This window comes from Myodes glareolus, chromosome 26 (assembly GCF_982192425.1).
Source record: "Myodes glareolus chromosome 26, mMyoGla1.1, whole genome shotgun sequence".
NCBI classification, from domain to species: Eukaryota; Metazoa; Chordata; class Mammalia; order Rodentia; family Cricetidae; genus Myodes; species Myodes glareolus.
In genome coordinates, this window is record NC_142051.1 from 4519695 (window position 1) to 4541758 (window position 22064).

At 43.2% G+C, this 22064-nt stretch overlaps 1 long non-coding RNA gene across 3 annotated transcripts in view; it reads left to right on the forward strand.

Annotated features, from left to right (window-relative positions):
- LOC146889837 (uncharacterized) overlaps positions 1 to 15839 on the forward strand; it is a 67615-nt gene extending 51776 nt beyond the window's left edge. The window contains exons 3-6 of one of the 3 annotated variants that reach the window (XR_014999744.2): positions 5558 to 5606; positions 5868 to 5938; positions 6762 to 6867; positions 15671 to 15839. This is a non-coding gene — a long non-coding RNA (uncharacterized LOC146889837). The remainder of the gene's footprint in view (positions 1 to 5557; positions 5607 to 5867; positions 5939 to 6761; positions 6868 to 15670) is intronic. The other 2 variants (XR_014999741.2, XR_014999743.2) reach the window with 2 other exon arrangements.
- Positions 15840 to 22064: the final 6225 nt, after the last annotated feature.

Below are 22064 nucleotides of genomic sequence, written 5' to 3' on the forward strand. Positions count from 1 at the left end.
GTGGGGGGCCAGCCTCAACAAAAATACCTTTCTCCAGAGTGGAGGCATGGGCATTTAGAAATATAGTAAAGAATACAAAGACGTCAATGAAAATCATAAAACTCAAAAACATGTAGGATAGATTCGGGAGGGAATTTTTCAGTTGAGTACCGAAAATTTGTCCATGTTTAATTTCCAACTGGTAAATATACCCCTGACCCAAAAACAAAGGAGTAAAACAAAAGATTGCATCAACATACAAATTGAAAGTCACAGGCTACATTCATCACTCCTGCCCTAGACTCACACCCTAGACCAAACACTCTGTGGGCAAACCACTCCTGGTGAATCCCAAATTATTTCCATAGAGGGAACTGGAACTTAGTAGGATCCTTAGACTTTTTTTTAGGTAGGAACCAACTACTTCCCTATTTCAGGAGCACAAGGTCATGCGTGTTGGTAACAGCCTTGAGAGAGCAGAACTCTGGAGATTTACAATTAGGTGGGAACTTTGTTTGAGTTGGAAGCACAATAACCTTGAATGAACTAAAAACAAGTCCCAAACGCTCGACCTTTGGCCTCTTTGGGCCTCCACGCGTGGTTATAGAAATAAATGGTTTCACAGTATTCAAGGGACACCTGTGCACTAGACATTGAGGCTGTTATTCCAGTTTGGCAAGGACTCACCCTTATGTTCAAGCCTCGGAAGAACCCCAGTGGAGTACCTTCTCTCTACATGCATTGGAGGACACAGTGGCTCTTCCGTGGGCCACTGTGATGACAGAGGTACATTTCTCAGTTCCCAGAGCCCACACAGAAGAGAGAAGAGTCTCAACCCCAGCCCTGCTTCTATGTGTCCCTGGGAAGGTAGCAGCGAGAAAAGAATATTGAATTTTTCATAGGCAACCTGATCACAGATTTAACTTATTTTAGAAAAATATGAGTACTTCCTTGACCTGCATATGGTGAAGAAAAATTCATATTTTACAGTGATTTCTAAAACAGAGGAAGAGGAAGAAGAGGAAGAGGAAGAGGAAGAAGAAGAAGAAGAAGAAGAAGAAGAAGAAGAAGAAGAAGAAGAAGAAGAAGAAGAAGAAGAAATAAAAGCTGTTGCTTTGTCTGTGATACTCCACACTCCATGAGGACAGTAGGACACAGAGGGCTTTGCTAACCATGTCGTCTACCATGTCTTCCAGAGCAATAGCAATGCTGTGTCGTATGATTTGTAGCACGGGCTTCCCTGCAACCTTGTGGTCACCTTCCCCTCCACAGAAGGGCCGTGCACTTAAACTTGGGTGGATGACAGCAGAAATGGTCCTTTGTGGACAGCATGTAGGTGCCTTTCCGTCACCCTTCTCCATCTCCTCCATCCTGTATAGAATGTGGGTGTCAGCACAGTGACCTCACTCCGAAGAGCCACACGATGGTCTCCGCGCCGCTCTGAGATCTTATAGAACACCTTGCCAGATACGGAGCTCTGACCTAGAATTCTATACAGAGAAACGACTTCCATCCTGTTAGCAACATGTGTGGCAAAACATAACTGGCGTAGAGGCTTGTGGGAATTCGGGGCTACAACAATGATCTGGAGGAGTGGAGTTGTCCAGGCCGGGAAGAGAGGGCTCCCGGAAGGTAATGCAGACTGTTTTCTAAAATCCGAATCTTCTTGCAGAACACGGATCAGCTTTACCTGTGTGGCTCCTTGGGTCCAATCCAACACTATAGAACAGGGCTCGAGGAAGGCAGATGTTGGCAAGAGATGAGGCGGACCCGGTGACTGTCACTCATGACTGAAGCAAGTCTCGTGTGGACTAAAAACTGAGGGCTGACACAGCACCCTCCCATTTCACAGGTGCCTGATCCCTTCTTGGGACCGGAAAGGGCTTTGTTTCCCTGAAAAGAAAAGTGGGGGAAAGGGAGAGAAGAGGCTTCAACAGGGCCAAACGTCTGAGGACAGAGCCTCCCCCAGCAGTGAGCAGAATCCGTTGTTGTTTAAATTCTGTCATTTTTCACACTTGGATAGTCAAGGTATAACCTACAGAGAATGTTGCGGAGAGGGGGTGGGGGTGGGCATAACCTTCTAACTGAAGACAGGCTCTGTGTTGTAGCCATTCTAGAGGAGGGCGGAAGTCCCCCTTAAGTGCTTGGGATCTGCAAAGGCAAAATTCTTGAGAAAAAGCAAGGCCTTCCCACTCTGCAGACAGATGTACCAGCGTTTCAGCCCTACTGCAAACCTGGCCATCTTGATCCCATTCAGAAAATGTGGACTCTATGAGTAAAACTGTATCAGATGATCCGCTCGGTCAACTCTCTTTGTATATCCTTTTATCCCCAAAGCATCCAGGTGTGCCCTTCTAGAGAGCCCCAAACCCAGTGCATGGAAGCCTGAACCTGACAACATATAAATTAGCGCGCGAATAAGCTACGCTTCCAAAATAGTTCTAGAGCTAACTTCCCAGGAGACAGCGGAGCTAAAGCTGCTGCCCTAGACACCATGGAGCACTCCCTCAAACGGCCTGTGAAGCAATGGGAAAAGACTACTTGAAGGACACAAATTCCCTTAAGACGTCTTTGTGATGACGTTGTTCACTGTCAGGAGAAGTAATTACATGTGTTTGGAGACTGGAAGTTTAAAAATAAATCTGTGTCATTGGACTGTTGAACAGAGTTCGCCATGTGCTCGATCGGAGGTGCGTGTGTGAGCGTCTGCCATGAGAGACAGGTTTCCAGTAATTTCTTCCATTGTGAAAAAGTGAGGGCACTTTTTCACCGTGTCTCTCGGTGAACCTGGAGGTGGCAGGTTCTGCTAGACTGGCTGACAAGAGAGCTCCTTGATTCCAGGGTCGCTTCGGGTTTGGTCAGCAAGCACCGTGTTCCCAGTCCCAGGACGCAATTCTTCTAAATGAAATTGGCCTGTGGAAATGACTAAAGCGACACTGATTTCCAGGATACTTCATCCCGAGCTCCTTGTGTCCGGGGTCATTCATGCGCTCACACAGTGAGCATTAAAGACACTGTTTTTGGCACCAGGTTGGGAGCTGGGGGTTTCAAACCCTGAGTCACGGAGGGACTTGCACAGGTTTCTCTGTTCATAAACTCTAGTTTGTGCTTAAGGTAACAAAGCATTGACAATCACCCCCACAGCTTGTCAGCCGGGCTTGTCGCTTGTGCCATTTCTTTCAGAACAGATGGCTTTGGTCCATGACCTCTGATCCTGCTCTGCTAGGTCACACCAGCCTCAGCAGTTGGCTGTAAGACAGTCACAGCCACTGAGGGTCTTCATATTCTCCAGCAGTCATGGCCTCGGAGAGACTTTAAGTTATACTCTGCTTCAACTGGAGACTCTAGAAACAGATACGGACAAATAGCTTTTTTACTTTTTTACCTAGATGTAGGATTCTACAGAAAAGAGAGGAAAGCTCCTCCAAGGGTCAGGGTGCGATGCCCAGCAGTGATGATGAAATATTTCTAAAAAGACAACAGACTTAAAAAAAAACCCTAAGAGAACATTTCTTTTTATTAGATTAGATGTGAAAAATGAAAGGCAGTATTTCTTGCTATTCACTGTGTGTCGGCCCAGGGATATTTTATAAAGGAGCTCTGCAAGGTGCTTGGGATCTGACACACACTCCACTCTTTCGTGAACAAACACCGAAAATGAAATTAAGCTAAGTGTATGTGGTGCCGCTGTGAGAGATGGAAGCATCAGGTTTCAAACTCCGGACTTCTCTTGCCAAAACCACTGACCTTTTCCTGAAGCAACAGAGGAGATTGTTTTCCTCTCCATCACTGCAGAAGTCTGAGCTGGCTGGAGGACTCCACACATCTTTTCCCGTATTCCTGGTAAGGGTGTGTTTCCCTAGCAAGTGTCTTCAGAACAGGCAGAATGCGGATCAGTGGTGCAGCTGGGAGAGATGAGACCTCTATCCATGGAAGAATGACAGCAGAGTTCTAGGATCCTTTGTCCCAGCAAACAGCATCCTGGGCTGGTTTTTTGGCATGGCTAAGTGCTAGTAAAGTGGGAAAGTGTTTGGCAGAGGCAGGGAGAAGTGCGTGAGGCGAGGGCCTGGCAACCCTACCCTAGATGGAGACTGCAGCATGAGAAATAGCCCAGCAGAGGCTTTTACAAAGACAGAGATTTGGGTACAAGTAGAGCAAAACGCATGCCTTGACCAGCCCTTTCTTAATGGGTAGATTACTGTGAGCTTGCTCACACTAATAATAAAAATGAGTAATAGAATGAATACTTGTGAGCTATTATTTATAGACAATTTACATCAGTATAGATTCTTGTGTATTGATACAAATTCAAATTATACTTGCTATGTTGAATATGCTCCTATTTCTGTTTACAATCTTTGCACACCTATGCAAGTTATTTTGTCATATTGTATGCATGCATGTCTCTACCTCTGCTTTAGACATTTTGTATATTGATACAATTTTAGGTTATATTTATTATATCACAGTATACATTTCAACCTCTGATCAAGATACTTATACATTGTTTACATTTTGAGATCATTGTTCTCATTTGCAGTACAGTTGTTTAAAGATTGTTTAGTATTCTAATATGAAGCCTTACTCTTTAAGATAGATAGGTATTAAGAATTATAGGTCAACAGTCATCCACATTTGTCATACTTATAGTTAGACTATTCAAGTTCTTTAGATACATACAGATTGTATTTCACATAGATTGATATCTTCAACCACTTTAAAGAATTGTAGAATATGGCATTTAGGTAACTTAAGGTTCTGTTGATGTGAGACATGATTGTTCATGTCAGCATCAATCTATTCCCGAGAAAATGTTGGACACCAAAAACACTCCACTTGGAGTTTATTTTCTTCTTGGCAAAACTGGCCTTTGGTCAAGGAACTACCCATGCCTCGACCACTGACAAAATATATGGTGTCCAAACTGGACAAGCAGGATACAAGAGAAAAGATGGCCAAACAGGCCTTGCCAAGACAGGGTAAGACAATTTTTCAAATTTTCCTGCCCCTGAAAATGGTCTGTCAGTTACTCTAGGCCTTAGCCAAAGTTGGTTACCCTAACACTGCAAATGAGAGTTTGGGTGATTGCCCAAGTAGGCAGTTGTCTCTGTCATTTGTTGCACATTTTGGAAGTTGATTAATTTTACTTCCTGTTTACTCAAGTAATATTATTTCCCTTCTCAGGTGTTTGATGGGGTTGAAGACTAGATAGTCCTAGTTACCTTCCTCTCATGACTTAATCAAGCCATTTCTAATATGAGATTTAGACTCCTTAGGATAGGATAATTATTGAAACATTTAGTATATGTTTCTTGCTTGATATTGTTTATGCTGGTTGTAATTTTAATTTTCAGACTTGATATTTGTTCTTTTTGTATATGGTTTTATACTGGATTTGGAACTCTCTTATTTAGACAAAGGGGGAGGTGCTATGGGAACTCCTTCAGCCAATAGCCTTTGAGATACCCACCCATTTGGGCATGATCTTTTGTACTATAAAAGTAGAGTAAAGCTCACACAGTCTCTCTCTCTCTCTCTCTCTCTCTCTCTCTCTCTCTCTCTCTCTCTCTCTCTCTAGGCTGCTGGATCTGGTTCCTGTTCCCCACTCGTGCAGATGACTGTGATCTGTGAGAACTCTTTATTATACTCAATTCGGAGCTACTGTGGGACTACTTTATCAGACTCATCTACACTTGCTCTTACCTTTGCTTTTGGAAATGGTGTATCTATGAGAGGACAGTGCATTGATATTTTGCTTTTACTCCTTTGCTCTCTTGTGTTTTGTATCAGTAGAGTCTAAGAAAATATTGATTGCTAGTTTTTAAATACCTGCATACTTACTCTGAAGTGGTTCAATGACAGCATGTTGAGATGTGGCTCTGTTTCAGGTAGTTAACTTGCGAGGCTGCAGTCACCAATTCCCTCCAGACCCCAGACCTTGCATCATCTGGACTCACAGGTTTGTATGTTCAGATTTTTCAGATGTTCTCGTACCTATGCTGACAGAGCATATATTTGACAGATAATATTAAAAACATAGGTAGAATGGCAAGCAGATGGTCAGGATCTCAAGAAAAGAGATCTTACTAAAAATGTTTCATGAATGCAGACCAGGTTTTTGTGTAACGAATGTCTTTCTCAATATTTAATCACCAGTGTTGGTCATGAAAGACCTAAGCTCTGTGCTTCTCAGATGATGCTAACTGGTCTCTTCCCCCTGAAATAGGGTCTCCCTTCTAAACAGGAGGGAAGATGAGGGCAAATAAGCTTATTCAGCTCCCTGCTGCCACATGTCCAAATTGCTACCTAAATCATGGAGGCGAAAAAGCCTTTCCTGATCCCAGGGGCCCAGTGCAGGTCTTTGTCAGCAAAGTAAGACACAGGATTCCTTCTGACAGAAACAGGAAGAAAAAGAAGGGACAGACAAAGATCATAGTGAAAGGAATTGCTGTGAATCTGATATTTGCTTCCTCTGCTAGAAAGATGAGTTAGCGAGACATGTATTCTGCATGGATACTTGGGATTTAAAAATAGAAAGCATTCTTTTTCTTTTATTTAAAATCTATCACGATCCGTTGAAAATATCTGAACTAATTGCAAAGGAAACTCAGGAATCTTAGAGAGTCTCCTGTAAAGATTTTTTTGGTGGGTACCTGTGTCGAATTAAGGGGTGGGGAAACAAAATGAAACAAACAGACATTGAGAATGGTTTTGGCAGTGACATTTAATGTCTTTCATTACCCAGACAGTCCTTTCTACTCCCCTCTCCTTATCATTTTCAGCTCCACTAGTGAAGGTTTCAAAGGAGAACTGCTGTTCAGCTTTCCCATGCTGTCCGGTTCCAAGGTGATCCGTATGCAGTCTGTGACTCCTGTTTCAATTTCTATGGTAAGTGGTCAGAGTAGCATTGACAGAGCAGGCATGAAAACTTGCTATCTATTCCTACTCTTTGCTACCATATTTGGGGAAAGTTGACTGCTTGGTGGGTGGCTCTTCCATCTTTGATACATGTATAATTATTTGATATATGTTTACCTATTTGATACATGTATAATTATTTGATACATGTATATCTGTTTGATACATGTATACCTATTTCATGCATACCAATTGCCTTCTTTGTGTCATGTCAGAGTCCTTACCTGTATAAAACAGTACCCACCATGGTGCTGGGGAAATGGAAAGAGATCCCTGAGTTTGGATCCTCAGGTAGAAAGTGCCTGTAATTCCACTGCTGAGGAGGCAGAGATAGAAGGGTCCCTGGGGCTTGCTGGTCAACCTGTCTAACCCAACCAGGGTCAATGAGAGATCATGTCTCAAAAACTGGGGTAGAAATGACTGATAACATCCAACATTGATCTATCTGGCCCCCACGTACCTAGTTGCACATCCAAACACACTTGTACACATACATGAGCACACACACATACACATCCACAAAACCCAAGTGAATCTCTGCCATTTAATTTCCCTTGTGTATATTATTTCATTTATTTTTTTTAAAAGTATTAGGTATTTTTACCCACTTACTGAGTCCTTTCTCAATTTTAAAAATCTTTTTTGATTTTATGTGTACAAGTGTTTGGCATGCATGTGTGTCTATATGTCAAGTAACTGCAGTACCCCTGGCTGCCAGAAGAGGCCGTTAGATCCCCAGGGGTCAGCAGTACAGATGGTTGTGAGACAGTGTAGGTGCTGGAAATTAAACCCCTGGAAGAGCAGCCAGTGTTGTCAACCACAGAACCATCTGTCCACCTCCATACAGCATTGTTCTAAGGCCTAAGGATTCCCTCTCTTCAGAGTAACTAGCTTATCAGGTAACTTTGCCCTAACACAAATTGCTATTACATTACTAACTTGTTAGAAAAAAAATTGACTTACTAAATGACCTGTTTGGACCCACTAACCTATTGACAAATTGTTATTACATTAAATAAACTCCAGGGTAATGGATATTATATAACAATACAAAGTACTATATGTCTTCTTTTAAATAATTTCAAAACCTTCAATTTGTTCCCCCAAAATTTTCTTGTCTCTGGGAACATTCTACTATTTAGGATTCTTAGCATATGGTCTGGTAAGCTGCTTGAAATAGTGAAGTCATCTATCACTAAATATTAACCACCCAACTTGAACTGTTTTATTACACATATTGAGGTAAAGAAAAAAAAGAGGAAGCATTTTAAAAGATGTGCTGAATATTCATTTTAGTTACATGAAGAAGACAAAATATTCGTTTATTAACTAAGAAGAATAATAAGGAAATATCCTGTCTTTAGGATTTCTGTTGCTGTGAAGAGACACCATGACCACAGCAACTCTTGTAAAGGAAAACACTCAATTGGGATTGGCTTACAGTTCAGAGGTTTAGTCCATTGTCGCCATGGTGGGAAGCGTGGTGGCGTACAAGTAGATGCAGTGCTGGAGACGTGGCTGAGAGTTCTACATCTGGATGGGCAGGAGCAGGAAAAGAGAGTGACTCTGGATCCGGTTTGAGCTTCTGAAACTCCAAAGCCCACCTCCACAGTGACATACTTCCTTCAACAAGCCCACACCTCCCAACAGTACCACTCGTTATGGACATATAAAATGGGGGTCATTTTCATCTAAGCCACCACACACCCCATCAAGCATGATTACAATGGCAGCTCCTACTTTCTGCTGAGTTGTGCCTACAACCTATTTCCAGTGTGCATGCATGAAACAAAGCCTTCCCTCTAGAATAATGTTTCTTTTTTGTTCCCCTAGCAGGTATGCTCTCTTTCCATTTAGAAGTCATAGGTATTTTTCTCTCTGTGCAAATCATTTAAAAATTTTCATATGTATTTCTATTCTGTGATTCACAGATGTCTGTTTTGATTCTAAACTCTACAGGAAAATAATTTATATTCAGTGCACTTCCTAGTATAGATACTTGGAAAGAGACCAAATGAGTGTTTTAAAAGATGTGTGCATATGTATTTATAGATGACCATTTTGAACAGTACATCTGGGATTGGATGTCTTTATCTACTTTTGAAATCCTTCTTGTATTCAGACAAATTTTGGCTCAAGTTTAAAGACCAGGTGACTAGTCAGCCAGCCAAATGAAGACCTACAGAGAATACAGGAGGCTTATAAACCTGTAATTTCTAAAGATGTATTCTCTATGTAAAATGCAGTCAAAGTTCCCAGGGACGCCAAAAGGAATAACTGGCTGTAGGTCTCAAGGTTTGGGGATTTGGACGTTATACACATTTTTTCAGACATGCATCTTAATTACATGGAAATACTTTTTAAAAAGTAATTCCATGATAAGAGGTCCTAAGGTATGGAGATGGGGCGGAGTCCAAGCAACACTGTCCTCCAGGGAGGTGACACAGCTCCGCTTTTGTTTTACGTGACAGAGTGTATAAGGTTACTGGTCAACAAATTAATTCTTCACAAAATCACAAGCTTCCATGACCAGAGGGAGTTTTCACAGAAGACACTAACAACATTTTACAAACACCGACGAGGAAAGTGGTACAATTACGTAGTTAATTAGTATCTCCGATACTTGTTGATATCCATATAGTCAGGCATGACTCACCTCCATGGTTTCACTGTGAAGTGTCTTCAGAGACTACTCAAGATGCATCTAATGTGTGGCGTGGAGACGTCACTACATGTGAGCATCCATGCAGTCAGAATTGGCAAAGTGGTAACACCTGTTTTTACCACACGTGCTGATTCACCCATCTCTGTTGCCCATTCCTTGCTCCTAGCTTTCCTTCTGGAAAGAAGATGGATACTGATGCTCAGGTTTCGCATCTTCACAGTACGGGCTTGTAAGAGGTTAAAGATGCTTCAGCCCAGACGTCAGTATCTAAATTCACGTCAAGCCATGGAGATTCGCTAGTGAATATCAGTGATAGTTGCCTTGGAGCAGGGGTCAACAGACAAATTTTGCGGGAAGTGTTTTAGGTCCTCTGGGCCTCAAGGTGTTCATGGCGGTGAACAGCCAAAGACTGAACTTGGCTGTATTCCATTAAAACCCCATTTACAGAACCAAGTGGTGACTATGATTCAGCCAGGCCCTGGATTGACAGGAGCTTCAAGAGGAATCAGGAGAATAAAACTATGAACAAAACCTATTCCTGTCTTCTCAACCCAAAGGACTTAAGCTACTTCGTGTTCTTGTCAGATCTGACTGTGAAAAACTACCTCCCACTCCCTAGCCTACACTCCTTTTGACAGTCACATGTCCAGGTGAGAGGAAGACACAGATAACAATTCTAGCAATCATCTACATGTTTTCTGGATGTTTTTAAGGATGATGTCATATGTTAAGGAAAGGTAGACACAGTGTGGCCGATATGGCAAGGATGCTGTAATGGAAGTGGGTGGTACCTAGTGACAGGCAGAAAAGAAGATGCAGAACCAAAGGGTTAGGGAGGGGAGGCACCACTCAACTCCAAGCACAAGGTCCTCATGGTAGAGCAGATTTTAGAAACAGGACCGCGTGGCCACGTACCGAGTACAGGGTGTCTGAACACTTGGGTTTGAATGGTTTGCACACCTTAGTAACTGTAGAACGCAGCAGTGAGCATAACTTCTGGATCTTTCCAAGTCTCCAGTGCCTCCTCTGTAAGGCGAGACTAATATTTATTTTTTTCTGAGTAGGGAAAAAGTTGTACCACTTATGGTTCGTAAAGTCCATAGTATTGAGTCGACACAGAAGAGCCCCTTCCCCTCTAGACTGAGAATAATGGAGGCTCTGTTACAGAAGTTTGCCAACTGTTTATCACTTGGAAAAAATCTACAGCCTAGGCCACAAAAGCTGGGCTTTTAAAAAATGACCGTTTATTTGGTGTTTCCATATTTCTGAGGGAAAATGTCAATCGCTTACATAGCACCAAGTGACACCTATGGCCAATGCTTAACAAATCTGTTGAGCCTCCAAAGTTACCTGCTTCTCTTGGGTTTACTTTCTCTGTTTGGGCTGATTAATTAGAGTTGGAGCCTGATCTGGTCATGCCGGGTGGGTCTCTGTCAAGTGAGAATTCATGGGCTCTGTCACCAAGAGTCCAGAATAAAGTCCAGTTGTGTTCTGACTCGGTCGTTAGGTGATTGGCAATGAGAGACAAGGCCCATGGATTTCCCCCTTTGAAGCAGCCATGGGACCACCCAGGAGCTCGCCTTGCTGGAGAAAGCAGCGGCATGTTTACGTAGGAATCTGAGCTGTAGAGAACACGGGACACCTGTGCTCTGTGGGCTTCATGGCCCCAATTAGCTTCTGGAAAGAATTCAGGGTAAAACTCCTTAATGCGGTGCCCCCAAAGCCTCAATTCTGAGCACTGAAATGGTTTCCTCAGTTCTGTGAACTATACATCAGACACACTCACATATAGCTTGCTGGCCCACTCAAGTTCCATAAAAGGAGGGTTGCCGTTCAGAGAGGAGACTTACTGTTAGCAAGAATGCAGTGTTTGCACAGGAAACTGACGGTAAGATATGAGAAGGACTTTGAAAATCCAGGACCACTCGTGATGAGAACTGGGTTTCTCCGTAGGGATGACCTGCTGGAGGAAGAGGTGTTCACCACGGAGGGGAGCAGATTTGACCACATTGCAGTAGTCTGGTGTTTTTTCAGCAAGTATCCGCTATGCATAACTAGTGCCTTTCTGGTTCTGACACACTGAAAAGGCTGACCCAAATGAAGATAAATACAGCCGTAGTTTTGCCTTGGAAACATTTACAGAGGAATTGGGAAGATCACAGCTGGCTAAGGATCATAATAGGACACGGCTCGATGGCAGGGTTGCTCTAAGTCAGAGCACTCTGACTGAGGGTGACAGTTGACTTGGGCTGCCAACTCAACACAGTCCAGAGTCAGTAGATAAGAGTCTCGACTAAGTGATTGCCCGGATCGGTTTGGCCTGTGGGAACTTCTGTGGGGAACGGTTTTGATTGACAGTTGCTATGAGGGGACCCAACCCTGGGTAAGTTTCTCTGGGCTGTATACAGAAGCTAGCTGAGCACGAGGTGCTGTGAGTTAGCAAGCAGTGCTTCTCTATAGTTTCTGCCTTAAATTCTTGCCCTGGCTTCCCTTAAAGATGGGCTGTGGCCAGCAAGTGTAAGAAGCCCATTCCTCTTCAAGGTGATTTTGGTCAGAATAGCAGTTTTCAGCTCATGGGTTGTGACCCCAACCCTGCATATCAGATATTTACACTATAGTTCCTAACAGTAGAAAAGTTATAGTTACAAAGTAGCAATGACATAGTTTTATGGTTTGGGGTCACCACAGTGAGGAACTGTATCAAAAGGTTGCAGCCTTAGGAAGGTTGAGAATCACTGGGTTAGAGTTTTCTTCCCACAGCAGAAAGGAAACTATAATAGCAGGTGGTACCCAGTAAAGGGCACAGGTAGCAGCTGATACTAGGGCTCATTAAGGGGAATTACATGGAAGGAGGCAAGAAGCAATTCCTGCCAGGAGAATGGCACAGACAAAGACACAGTCTGAAACAAAACGATGCTTCAGCTAGTTTAAAACATTTTTGTGAAGCCAGGGATGGTGGCACATGTCTGCAATCCACTGGGGAGGTAGGGGCAGGAAAATCAGTTAAGTTCATTTTAACTACATACTATGGAATAATCCTGTACACTGTGGAAATGAATTGCTCTCATTGTTAAGAAAAGCTGATTGGCCAGGAGCCAGACAGGAAGTATAGGCGAGACAACCCAAGTAAGGATGCTGGCATGAAGCATGGTGGAGTCAGAAAGACATCAGCAGACACAGAGGGAGCAAGACACACTGGAGGATAGGTATAGCCATGAGTCATGTGGTAGCACACAGATTAACAGACACAGGTTAATTTCAGTTGTAAGAGTTGTCTGGTAATAAACCTGAGTTATCAGCCGAGCATTTGTAATTAGTAGAAGCCTCTGTGTGGTTAATTGGGACTGGCAGCCAGGAAAGCAAAGTCTGCCTACAGCTGCATAGTGAGTTCAAGATCAGCATGGTCTATTCGAGAACCTATCTTACACAAATTACATTTTCAAAAGAAAACATTCTCGTCAGTGGTGGGCTGCAGAGCTGCTATCAAGCTGTCTCATTTGCTGTAAAAACCATGTTGTCTAGGAATAAGCACTAATCAAGTCTGAATAGTGGGAATCTATGATAATATTAACAAGAAATTTAAATAGCAAACAAAGGCAAAAGCAGACAGGGCCTGGAGATAACAAATAATTGTAAAACCAATAACTCTTAACTGACTTTACATTTGTTTATTTTGTGTGCGTGTGTGCGCCACAATATGGATGTAGGTCCGCTGGGCTCTGCGGTACACATGACTTTATCTCCTGAAGCGTCTCACAGGCTCCCAATTCTTGTGGTGCAGAAATATAGTGTGATAGATCTGGGCAAAGAAACGCATACATTGTAGAAGATTTACAGCTGGATATGGTAGTACATGTCTGTAATGTACCACTTGGGAGGTTGAGGCAGGAGGATTGGTAGTTTGATACTACACAGCAAGACTCTTATCTTTAAGAACAGAGAAAAGGAGAAGGGAACGAAGATGTAGTCATCTCTATTTAAGAAATACAAGCTGCTAACATATTAGTCTTGGTGATGAATGTGTGGACATCTCCCATTCTACTTTCTGAGTGTTTAAATATTTGCAACTTTAAAACGTGCTCCAGTTGCTGGGAACAATAATTCAACAACGGGAACAGGTTGCCAAACACGAGTCTTGGCTGACGCAGTAGACGCGAGGGTTCAGCGTATGAGTTTTTCATCACCTGCCTCTGCATGATCAGCCCTGAGATTCGCACTTAAGGACATGTGTGCAGATCTGTTCTCGGGAGATATATGCATGAACAGAGGCTCACAGCCCAGCCACGTTTGTGGGAAACTTGAAGAAATGATAATACGTGCAACTGCCTCAAGAATTCTAATAATGCCTTCAAAGACTTTCCCAGAGAGTTCTTTGGGAACTTAAGCGTTCTTCATTCTGCTTCAGAAGGCAGGTTTAGCATGGTGCCGTGTATGTCTTTAATGGAAACAAATTGAATTATGTAGGCCCTGAGCAAGTAGCCCAATTTTTAAGAGAAAAATGCAATTATGTAGTGTCAGCCACACCTCTAACCACTCCATTTACTGAGAATCTGTGTGCACCAGATTCATGTGCAATTGTGAATTCCCTTTCTCATGGTCATTTTCCCTTCAGGACATGGGCACCTTGTCATTAGGAGTGTGACTCTAGCCTTAGGGTCCTGGGGGTTGCACTTAGGCCTTTGTACATACTAGGTGTGTTGTTTGCCACTTAGCTATACCCCTAGTCCTGAAAATAAAATTCCGTTTTTATCCATTTGTCCCTGATATGTCCTCTGACAGTTGTCTCGGCTTTCAACCAGAGAAATCATGATGAGTTCCAATGGGGGAAGGGTGACTGAAGAAAGAAGGACTGGGGACTCTGGAAACGTTCATGAATTTGCATGGACATATGCACCTGATGTCTCGTGTAGAGCTTAGAAGCAAACTCGTAAGAGAACCTACTTTTTAAGAGAACCACAAGGAAACAGGGAGCTTTCTCTAGCTCAACCTGAGAAAGAAGTTTCTAGTAGCTCTTGGGAGACGTGACATGAGAACTATCTAAGCAGAATGAGAGGATACTTTTTCCTTGTGGATGGGACTGAGGGACTTGATGGGAGCTGTAGATTAGACCAAATCTAATTAGCCCGCGTATGATCAGTGGTACAAAGACCAGCCTTATCCTGGATCTGAGACTTCAGCTGTACCACTTTCTTCTGTCTGCCCAATCCTTCCTTCATCTGCCTCTCTTTCTGATCTCTTGAATACAGCTGCCTCTATTTAGAAAGTATTTCCCAGTTCTTCCCAGTTCAAATGCAGTAAGTAGACAGTGTGATGTAGCTGCTGGTGCCTGCCTTTCTTGTTTCGTTTTTTGTTTTTTATTTGTTTTCAAGAAAGGGTTTCCTTATACAGAAGTCTTGGCTGTCCTGGAACTTGCTTTGTAGACCAGGCTGGTCTTGACCTCACAGAGATCCTCCTGCCTCTGCCTCCTGAGTGCTGATTAAAGGTGTGCGCCACCACCACCTGGCTCATGCCTACATTTCTAATGGTGGCTTCATTGTCCTTAAAGTTATTTTCGTCTCAGTTCCTGGCCCTCATTTTATGAGGAACTTCCACTTTTTCCTGGTCTGGGTGGTTTATGATACGTGGATATTTCTATGATGATATTGAAGAGTCATCAATAAATTCCCAGGGAAGGAGATGAGATGTCAAGGTTAATGTCACAGAGTGATACATAAGAAAACATTTGGAACATGGTGATTAGATGCAATCTTTTCCTTCTTTTTCACAACTGGGCAGTTTGGGTAGAATTTAGCAGTGATAGCTCATATCAAATTCTGGGAATGATTTTTGGGTTCCGCACCCACTTAAAGGTGGGGATTGCAGTGGTTGATAGGAGAGACCATGGCCTGGTCTTTTGGTTGGAACCTACATGGGGTTGGGTCTCTGCATGTGGCTTTCTGGTTTCTTCTCAGCTTGTTCTCTGAGGTGCAACAGCCAGTGTCCCCCAGAGAACAAGGTGGAGGCTAGATCTTCAATGGCTTAGCATTTGCAGCCACAGCACCACTTCAGCCATGAGGGTAAGACCTGTCAAGTGTGAAGTGGGAACACGAAATCTTGTTTCTTTCTCAGCAGATCGTCAGCATCAAGTTGTTCAAAGGGCACGAGAAAGCCCACAGCAACCCTCATGAGAAGTGAGATCTGCCGCACAGAGGCTGGCTGGTGGAAGAAGGCTGGAAACTTCGGTCTGACAGTTTGCCTTTTCTCGTTTATTAGTGAAAAAAAACATGCCTTGACTTTGTTCCTGATATTACTTTTGAACGTACGGTTTCGAAATCTATTGTGATATTTTGTTTGCATTTTAGGTGGCATGGCTAACTTATTGAATATATGCAGGGAAGTTAAGAGAGGTACCCGAATTAAGGGATGTGTAGCATAAATGTGATGGACAGTTGATGTGACCACATTAGTGATAATACTGCCGTTAACACTTCCCTTGGAAAGCTTTCTTTCCTCTCGTACTTGCAGTCAGGCATACGCTCAGGTCTTGTTCTCAGCAGAACACAGCAGCCATGCCACGCAGCCAGTGTGAAAGTTAGCACAGGGGAGGGAGAAGGGATGCTCTTCTCTGGCCCACTGACTCTTGTCTGTCCAGCTTCTTTTCGATGCACTCTCATCTACAATGACAAGCAATTCTATTCACAAAATCACTCTGACCCTAGACTTCCTAGTCAACAAGGCAAGAGAACCAAACAAGACATGTAGCTGTATAAAGCAGCGGTTCTCAACATGTGGGCCACGACCCCTTTGGGCATGGAACAACTTTTCCATGGCCTCTCCCAAAACCATCAGAAAACAGAAGTATTTACACTATGATGAGGAACTAAATTAAGGGTTGCAGCATTAGGAAGCTTGGCAATGACTGGTTCAACAACAGAACGCTGGAATCTCTAGTGTAACACCGAGTAATAGTCGGTCTCATGGCGACGTGAGAATATCTGTGCTTGAGAGTGGACGCTCCAGAACTTCAAGAAACAATTTTTAAAATTACATTTGGAAGCTTTCAGATGACTGACCTTTCTCGGTTCACTAGAGAATGAGAAGAGAAGGAAGAGGGGGAGGGAACAGGAAGCAGGGGAGAGCAGAGTGCTGAGATCTAATCTGGATTCTCCCTAGGTAGACACACTGCTCAGTCTCTGAACATCATGGCCATGAGGAGCGTCTTGGGGGTGACTTCACAGCCTTGGAAATGCCAGAAGAGCCAGCACCGAGATAGTCACAGGATACTTTCTTAGCAACTCATCCTAGTGTTAAGGACTACAGTCATCTGGAGGTGGAGTTTCTCTGTGTCTCATAGCCACTCCCGAATAACCATTCAGAAACTTAATACTAACGGCCAATAGCTTAGGCTTGTCTTCAGCCAGCTCTTACAACTAAATTGACCCATTTCTATCTATCTATGTGCTGCTCTGAGGCTTGTTTACCTCATCTATGAACTTCCCAGTTCCTTCTTCTACGTTTGTCTTATGACTCCTCCGACTCCTCCCTTCTTCCCAGCATTCTCTCTGCCCTGAAAATCCTGCCTAGGTTAATCAGCTTTTTAGTAACAATGAGAGCAACACATATTTATAGTGTACAAAGATTATACCACAGCAGCCATAACCAATTCTCTTTCCCTCCCTCCCTCCCTCCCTCCCTCCCTCCCTCCCTCCCTCCCTCTCTCCTTCCCTCCCTCTCTTCTTCCTATCCTTCCTCCTTTCCTCCTTCCTTATTTGTCTGCAACCTTAAACAGGTCTGTCAATCCCACTGCCAAACTCAGGGTTTCCTGTTACAGAAGCTGCTGAGTTCTGCAGACCTGGAGGTGGACTGCAGGGGCAGCACATGCCCTCTGCCAGTGTGTGTATGTGTGGGGGGCAGCTCATGCCCTCTGCCAGTGTGGGGGGGGGCAGCGCATGCCCTCTGTGGCTGAGTGCAGTGCTTCCTCTGATGGGGACCGTTCCAGGTTGTGACAGAATGAATGAAAACTTCATAACAAATAAAATGCAAGGTTCAGGGACTGAAGAGAGGGTGTGTCTGGTAAGAAAAAGTCAGTCTCCCTCCTACTTCAGAAATATTGGGTGCCATGAATAACTTTTCATTTTCTTTCAGGTTCAGACTGAGGACTGGCAAGAAGCATGAATTTAGTAGAAAAAGGGAGAGCATTTCCCTTCAGGAAGGGGTCATGACTTAAACTCCCAGTGGCTAACTGGAGTCAGACCAAATTCACACCTTGGGGACCAGGCTGATCTGTCTGGCTCCTGGGTGTGCAGTGACTCTCTGGAGACTGAGGGACAATGGGGTAACCAGGAGTGAAGGGGGATTTGTGAACAGAGGAAGAATCTTGGCAAAATGGAAAGGAATTATGGGTTTCTGCTGCTGAGAATAAACAAAGGGTTTCTGGTGAGATGGATCCAGGCCCAAAAGAACCCAAAAAATGAGAGACCACATAGGACCGGATAGAGAGGGCTACGCTTACCTTGTTGGGACTGTAGAGGTTTACTTTATAAAGCGCTAGTTCTGACACGGGAGAGTTAATGGACGTCTTAACAAGACATTCCAATGTGAGCTGTATCTGTCTGGGCAAATTGATGTCAGCACAGGCGAGCATCTCCCACCCACTGCCACCCACAACAAATAGAACCCAGGGTGGTCTCTGAGCATCAGTCCCTCTTTCATCCTGAGAGTTGGGGGCTTCTGGTAGCTGACATGTCTCCCAGCTAAGTCATAGGTTGCTGCCACCTTGGCAAACACACAGGAGTACTGCAGAGCTGGGAAAACGGTGGGCTAGTGGAAGGCAGGAAGTTCTCCAGCTTCTTCACGAGAGAGCATGTCCTTTCTCTTTAAAGGTCCTCCATATTTGTATTTTCCCTGTTCTGTTCAGGTACTCAAAGCAGCCCTTCTTTGGCCAACTCCAGTTGGAGCCGACTCTAACAAGCGGTCATTTTTCACAATAAAGTTGTGACACAAATTCTAAAAATGAGCCCCTTTGACAGTTGTTTCTCATTAAAATTCTTACCTTAAAGATTTAGAACATGATTTCAAAGCATGTACATGCACATTCATGCTCGCACACACACGTGCACACACGCACACATGCACACACACGCGCGCGCGCACACACACACACACACACACACACACAACCCTAGCAAAGCAGTGCAGGAATCTATTATAGACTCCAAGGCCTGACATCATTTTACACAAGGACAAACACACCGGGTTTTATACAAGAAAGAGATGGAAAGATTCTCCTGGATAAGAAAGTGAGGGTTGTTTCCAGTAAAGGTAGTGCTGTATTAGACAGAAGGAAAGTTCCTCTAGCTTGTTTTTAGGGTACCAGCAGGGAAGAGAATTTAAGCCATTACATAAAACATGCAGGGGACATAAGAGAAAGCCCTGCAAACCTAAATCATAGGCCTCTGACAGAACATTGCCCCAGAGGACAGGCTGAGTAGATGTCAAGAAAGCGTCTTGTTTTGCATTGAAACTGAACCGCCTACTTGCTTTCAGGAGACATGATGCTATCACGCAGGCTGTGGGCTTCTGTGTGAGAAGCCTCTCACACACACTGGGTTCTCCTGGAACAGCCGGCTGAGGACGCCTTCTGTATAATCACAGTGGAGAGGGTAAGATAGCCGGGTCTCCTAGAGAGGAAAGGGAGGGGGAGCAGGGAAGCTGGATGTGCTGGAAGGTCAGTCTGCCCTACCTCGGCCCTGCTAGGATGTTGTTGCTCAGGCTCCGGGAGTCAGCTGATCACAGAGGATGACTCAGCGATGAGAAGAGAACTTAGAATTTTCTGGGACACCAGTGAAGCTGAGGCCAGTGGCCAGAGTTTAGAAAATGATATTCTATAATTCTAGAGGAGAGTATGTTCAACTCCTGATAATACATAATTGTTCTGGTAGTGTGTTCAGCAGAGCCATGTCAAACTGAGCACTCATTTCAACCTTGTGTAGGCGCTCTGGGGTCAAATGCACTCCCTCTATTTGAAGAGAATCAGAGCAGCAGCCCCTACCAAGGTCTTGACAGCATGTGCTTGGCAACTGTGGCCTCTGTCTTGTACCTGATAAAGTTTTCACATAGCTCACATAGTTTCGGTATAAGAGCTTTGAGATTTGAGATATACAATGGAGACTCCCCCAGCCTGCTCTACAGGGACAAGGTATATTTGCTTGTACAATGTACTCTGTCTTCAAAGTCTTGTGGACTGGGTGTTTTGATTTGATTTCCACTAGTAATCCATGTCTGTAAATAAATTCAGCTCATGCTTCTATATATATTTTGCCTATTATTTTCATAGGGTTTTGAAAAATAATTAATTCTTAGAACCTTGTGATGACTTGAAAGGCCTCTCGGTTATGAGGAGGGAGATGCTAAACCTTCAGACTTATGACTTGAATGGCCACTCGGTTATTGGGGGGGGGGGATTGTTAACCCTTCGGACTTGGACATTTTGTTTTCACTCCAGACTCCAGGGGTTCCGACACCTCATCTTTTCTATTGAGGGCGATATTGCAATTTGCTTTTGATTTTAAATGAACTGTGATTTTCAAACGAATCACTCCAAAAAGTACCATGAATTCCATTATCTCCCAACCAGGGATTTCTATGTAGAATAGTGTGTATTTTGAAAAGAAGTAAAATACTTTGTACCTAGAGGGTTCCAATGGCCTGGACCGAGGCAGCAGCTTAAATACAAGTGAATCTTTCTGTAATAAGGTAACAACCAGAGAAGTAAATGTGCTTTCCTTCCTGGATTTCTCATTTGAATGGCGGCTGTCGTGAGCAACGATTAAAGCAGAGGTAAACAACTGAGATGTCTGCTTGGGGGACAGAGATGACTCTAGCAACAGCATGGTGCTTAAAGACAAGAAAATCCTGCCACGTTTACGGCAGACAAAGCCATTTAAACTCTTATGTGTAACCCCAAGCTAGAAAACATTTATCCAATAGGAATATTTGTTGTCTCCCACAAATGAATCTGAAATTAAAACACCATTTTTCTTTCTGTCTTGGCCATGGCTCTGGAGGAAAGAGGGAATCAGCTTTTTATAGTGATTGATGAATTTTTTTTATAGTGACTGGTAGACCTAAAGGCACTGTGGGTTTTCATATTGAAGTTCATGTTTGCAAAGGTCTCCAGAGTTTATTTCCTTTCTTAAAGATGACTTTACTATGGCATAAATTTTGGTTTATTCAATCCTTCTCAAAGCTTTAAAAAATACTACATGACTTGGCTGAGTTAGTGTCCCTCCCTCTGTCAAGAGTTTCTTTCATGAAATCAATATCCTCAGTCATGTACTGCAGTGAAAAGCTATTGGTCCATGTGGGTCACCTTCTCACCAGGGAAGATGGCTGGTGATTTACAGGGACCACGGTGCTCAGGTGTAGATCTCTTCTCTGTGGTCGGCATCTTATGCACACTACAGCGGCCTTGGATGCATTTTCGATCATGTTTGAAACAACCACTTCTACTTTGGCAAAAGTTTCCTAATAATAAACCAAATATAGTTATTGGCAACTCATTTTAATATTTTTAACACTTATTTTTTGGTTACAAAAATAAAAACACAGAAAATTGTTGGTCTCATAGCAGCAAATCCCAAAGAAGAGGAAAACACACAAATTAACATCGCCAACAATGAAACCTAAATTAGCAGCAGAGAGTAGCCACTGGTCACTAACAGACTGGATACGGAAACAGAACCCATCCTTCCTCTGCACACAAGAAACACATCTCAACTTCAAAGACAGACATCGTCTCAGAGTAAAGGGTTGGGAAAAAAATAATCCAATCAAATGGACCTAAGAAACAAACGGGTATAGCTATCCTAATATTTAGCAAAATAGAATTCAAACTAAAACCAATCAAAAGGGACAAAGAAGGACATTTCATATGAATCACAGGGAAAATCCATCAAGGAAATCTCAATACTGAATGTCTATGCCCCAAATACAAGGGCACCCTCATATGTAAATGAAACACTTCTAAAGCTTAAATCATACATTAAACCCAACACACTAATACTGGGAGACTTCAACACTCCCTTCTCACCACTGGACAGGCCAGTCAGACAAAAAATGAACAGAGAAGTAAGGGAACTAACAGATGTTATGACTCAAATGGACTTAACAGACATATATAAAATATTCCACCCAAGCATAAAAGAATATACCTTCACTCAGCACCTCATGGAACCTTCTCAAAAATTGACCAGATACTCGGTAACAAAACAAACCTCAACAAATAAAAAAAAAAAAATTGGAATAGCCCCATGTATCTTATCAGATCACCATGGTTTAAAACTAGAAGTTAATAGCAATACTAATTCTAGAAAACCAACAAACACATGGAAATTAAACAGTACCCACCTGAATCATCAATGGGTCAAGGAAGAAATAAAGGGAGAAATTAAAGACTTCCTAAAATTCAATAAAAATGATCACACAGCATACCCAAATTTATGGGACACAATGAAAGCAGTGT